We start from the raw sequence: 5,527 nt of genomic DNA on the forward strand, positions 1-5,527 counted from the left end.
ACCTCCTTCCACCTATCGCATTTCCAACGCCCCTCCCCCAAGTCCCTCCTCCCTACCTTTTATCTTAGCCTGCTGGACACACTTTCCTCATTCCTGAAGAAGGGCTCATGCCCGAAACGTCGATTCTCCTTTTCCTTGGATGCTGCCTGACCTGCTGCGCTTTTCCAGCAACACATTTTCAGCTCTGATCTCCAGCATCTGCAGTCCTCACTTACTCCTCGTACCAAGTGGATAATCTATCTCAGCTTCCACTTTAGGTGCTCAGCATCACAGAGGCCAGTCTTCAGAAAATTTGATTCACGCCATGTGATAGCAAGGAATGATCAGAGGGCTTTGGTGCTCTGAAATTAATTGTACTCCTGTCATAGCTGTTTCTATACTGCGAAAGCACTAGCATTCACCCAGAGATAACATAAATTGCCCAGGTATGTCTGGTCCATAAAAAGGAGAACCTATCCAATCTACTGAATGACCACCTCAATTGACCAGTCTCAATTGTAAATGAAGTGATGGGAAAAGTCATCAATAGACGCATCAGTTGGCACTTACTGAACCACAACTTTCTCACTGACTGTTAGTCAGTTTGAATTCCCCAAGGGCTATTCAGTTCCATACTTTATTAAAACTTTGACTAAAATATAGAGGAATGAGCTGCTTTCCAGAGGTGAAGTGAGAGAGATTGTCAGCAGTACTACCAGAGTTCATCGAGGAGCCCAAGCAAAATTGAAATCAATAAAAATCATGAGGAGGGCTGATGGAATTTCCTACTGATTGGAATATCATCAAGCAAAGTAGATGATTGTAATTGCTGAAGGTCAATCCTCTTAAGCCTATGGTATCACAGCAGGTGTTCCTCAGTTTAGTGTCTTAGACCCTCACTTGCAGCTGCTTCATCAGTGATCTTTCTTTGAACATAAGTTCATAAGTGAGGATGTTTTCTGATGATTGTACAGATTTCAATATTGCTTACATCTTCTCAAATATTGAAACAGACTCTGCTCATATGCAGTGTGACCTGGGCAACATTCAGGTTTGGGCTGATAAGTGTTAAGTAACATTTATACCTCATCGATGCTAGGTAATGACCATTTCCAACAAGACAGAATCTAACCATCATTCATGATGTTCAATAGCAATACCATCACTGAATCACTCACCATCTAATGGGTTTAGCAGAAACCTAACTCAGCCATCTAAATATAGACTGTGCCTTCAGGAACAGAAATCCTGCTGTAAATATCTTATCTGCTGAATTCTCAAAGCCAGTTCATGATCTACAAGGCACAATGCCACAATGCAATGGAAGATTCTACATTTGCCTGGTTGAGAGCAGCTCCATCCAATATAAAGCAGCCTGCTTAATCAGCACTCAGCAACCCCCTCAAATATTCATTCCCTTTAGCTTTGACATACAATGGCAACAGTGTGAACCATCTTTAAGATGAATTGCAGCAACTTGCCAAGTCTTTCAACAGTAGCATCCAAATTTGTGGCTTTTATCACTTAGAAGGACAAGAACAGAAGTCACAACTTGGAAGCTTTTCATCAAGTCACACATCACCCTGATGTGGAACTTTATTATTGTCCTTCACGATCATTGAGTCAAAATCCTGGAACTTCCTTGTGGATATATCTGTCCTGAAGAGATTGTAATAGTTCAAGAAGGTTGTTCACCAAGACTTTCTCAAAGATAATTAGAAATGTACAAAACATGTTGCCCATTCACATGATGTCCACATTCCAAGTAGGACTGAAAAACAGCCAAAAATAAAAATGGAATTCAAACCTTGGATGCACCTTCACAGATGTATTTTCAGATGTGAGTTCTTATTCTAGGTTTATGACCTTTAATACTTTTATATTTTTGTATTGCTTGGAAAAATCTGTTAACACTCCATATGATGGGTGGTCTAGTCAGAAGTGAATAAAGGCTGGGAGCAAATAAGTGCAATTCTTGCAGTTTTTTTGAAAAAAATACTGTTTAATTTAAGGGACAGGAATAACAACTGGGTGTTGAAGTTACTGAAGATCTGCAAGATAGGTTAGGTAGTGACATCTGGAAGGTCCCTTGGGAATAATTAGTAAGGGCATCCAAAGGTTGTATTCCTCATTGAGTAGATGATGTATTAACAGTAGAGGGATCAGAAAAGATTGCAGGAACTTGAGCGAACTTAAATTTAATTAGTTCAGTTAAGTGGTCCATTCAGAACCTAGTTTTGCTGATTCTTCTTTCACATGTAGGAAGTGTGTAAAGCTTGGATTTAAAACTACAAAGAAATCTCTACTTTACTCTTTGAAACCTTCCTTGTTAAAAAAAGCTACAGTTAATCATGTGAGACTGTTTGCTGCAGAACACATATGAATGTTCCTGAAGTCTGCCTTCATTGTACTGCTTCACACTGGCACTGCAGTTATGTTAACGTGAAAGTAATGTGTGGTCTAACATGAAAAATAAGTCTGATGCAGCACAGTGACAAACAAACATAAAACTAAAAAAGGCTAAACAAGGCTGAATTTCTCCCTCAACATATCATCCTTCTGCAGGTCCCTCTACATCTCCTTGACGAATATTGTCTTTAATAAGTTGCGGCCATATCTATACCCATCAGATTCATGCAATACAAATGATGATGATGGATGTTATACAAAAGTGACCATAGGCATGGAAATTATTTTATTAGTTGTAGACTCTGTCAAAGCAATATGCTGGTGGAGAGATTAAATCTGCATTTTTGCATTTATCTTTTACATCTTGAGACTGGCAGTTTCAAATTTCTTTATACCTAAACTCCCAGGGCTCTGATTCCTAGCAGTGCATAAAGGCACTAACGATCCTTCAAAGAAGTCAAGGTAAGATCATGAGCTAAAATGACACTTCGCCCTCAGTTAATGTAAGGTCTTGGAAAAGAAATTGAAATGTAATCTTGGCGCTTATTAAATCACTCAATGTCACTAAAATACCTGCTTGTGCTCACTACATAGTCTGCCTTGCTTTTTAGTAGAGAGCACTTCAACTAAAAATGACTGTTTGGGAACAGAGGATTAATCATGGTTTCACCATTACTTAGAAAGGTAAACATCTTCTCATGTTTATTGCTGCTAAAACTGTGAAGAAGATTGCTGAAACACAGCGGGGCACTTTCTGCGACATTTGTTTTAGACTTCATTAATACTTAAGGAATATTTATTCGGCAAATTATCTGACAAACTCACCTGTAAAAATCGAATAAAGTGTGTAGGTATATGGCTTGGTGGGAGCGGCCTCGGTTGCGGTCGGGGGAACGAGATAAACAGCAATGGTGTTACCGCCCTGTGCGTACAGATACGGGATGTGTGGTGCTCTCTGGTTGCAAGAGGACGTCACGTGGAAACTGTTTCGCGCACAAGCGGAGGTCACGTGGAGACTGTTTCGTAGGCAGAAGGAGGTCACATGGGGTTAGACATCCAGGAACGCGAGAAGGCGGAGAATGGAGTCAGATCAACAGCCAATCAGAAGACAATCCCTACGGGATGTGTGGAGACTGTTTTGCGTGCAAGAGGAGGTCACATGGGGTAAGAAATCCAGGAACGCGAGAAGGCAGAGAATGGAGTCAGATCAACAGCCAATCAGAAGACAATCCCACCTCAGTGATTGCATGACGTTCTGTACTGTATAAAAGACTGGGTCAGGGACAGGAATAGGTCGGACTTCGTGAACTGACACACTTTGCTGTTTGTCAGGGACGGGAAGACCTATTCATTGAAAGAACACGCAGGACCCGGCTCACACATAGAGGAAAGTAAGCTGGTAGATTGAGCCAAAGTCCAACAATTTGGTGACCCCGACGTGATGAAGACGGAGAAGTGACGGAAAAAAAGAGAGAAAAATAGAAACAATGGACAACTGATGACAACAACAAGCGGCGCCACATAAAAAGGTGAGCAGACACCTGTTTATATCGAAGTTCTGCAATTGGAGATACCAAATTGATTGTTGTCATTATACTGCAAGTGTCCTAGTAATAGTAAGTGGATAAAGTATTGACTTAATACGTACGGGTTTAAAGTCCCGTGGGGTTAGAGTCTCCATAAAAGCAACAAGGTACGCACGGGTTTAAAGTCCCGTGGGGTTAGGGTCCCCATAAAAGCAACAAGGTGCGTAAGCATGAGGAGGTTTAAAGTCCATTGAGCAGGATCTCATAAAAGCAACGCTCACAAATTTTGGTTTATGATTGATGTGTTGTAAGTTTTAAAATTATATTGGGGAACGTACGGAGGGTGGCAGAAAAGCCAGTAGTGTCTCGAAGACAAAGACGGTGGTGTCTCAGCGAGAGAGAGTCAGCAGTGGAAACCTAACGGTGACAACGAAACTGCTGATAATTCTCACTGAAAGGGTCAGTTGCTCGGGTGTACTCCATACAAACAGACTGGCAACCGGATTTGTCTCTGATTGGGTTGGTTGCTCGGTTATATTACATCCAAACCAACTGACTACTGGACGGGAGGATAAAAAAACCCCACATAAAATGGAAGGGGAGATGTTCATCAGTGCAAGAGCCAGATGCTCACTCAACACCGTATAGTGCTGAGAGTGAAAAGAGGGGAAGATTACATGACTCAGGTCAGTTACTAGATGATGGGTTCTCAGACAGAAGAAGGAGAGATTTGAGGGAAGAAAGAGACAGAGAGAAATTGGTTGGGGAGCCATCTCAAAATAGTACGGAAATTAAAGACGAAGAATCCCTGACAGAGGATGACCCACACACCACCCCATCACTTTGACAGGCTCACTCACAATGCATACGGGAACACGGCCCTCCACTGAAGCCCCTACCTGAAACAAGATATAACCTGTGTCAAAGAGACCCATTATGACAACCCACAAAGTATCAGCACCACCAAATGCCATTAATTTACAGAGGCTCCTATATGGGGGATGTTTATCAGCCCTTCACATTAACTGACATGAATTGCATCCTGGATAAGATGCCCCCACCCACTGAGGGAGGTTGGCCCTGGATGACTAAATTTTGCCAATTGGTGTGACTTGTTTGCAGTGACCAACGTCTGTTGGACCTGCTGACCACAAGGTATCTGGTAGAGTGTCAAGCATCGCTGCAGCCTGTGGATAGTCTGTTTTTTCCCTGCCATGAAACCTTTCAATCTGCCTGTGTTCCAGCAGTACCTTGTCAATTGTCCTGTACATAATTCTGTAGGCTTCCTCTAATGCCCGGGTTGGCCACATTCAAAACAGGTATTGGGAGGCTGACCTCTGAGTCCTCCGCGGCCGACCTCCCTCAGTGGGTGGGGGCATCTTATCCAGGATGCAATTCATGTCAGTTAATGTGAAGGGCTGATAAACATCCCCCATATAGGAGCCTCTGTAAATTAATGGCATTTGGTGGTGCTGATACTTTGTGGGTTGTCATAATGGGTCTCTTTGACACAGGTTATATCTTGTTTCAGGTAGGGGCTTCAGTGGAGGGCCGTGTTCCGTATGCGTTGTGAATGAGCCTATCAAAGTGACGGGGTAGGTGTGTGGGTCATC

Source organism: Chiloscyllium plagiosum, chromosome 9, assembly GCF_004010195.1.
Source record: "Chiloscyllium plagiosum isolate BGI_BamShark_2017 chromosome 9, ASM401019v2, whole genome shotgun sequence".
Taxonomy (NCBI): Eukaryota; Metazoa; Chordata; class Chondrichthyes; order Orectolobiformes; family Hemiscylliidae; genus Chiloscyllium; species Chiloscyllium plagiosum.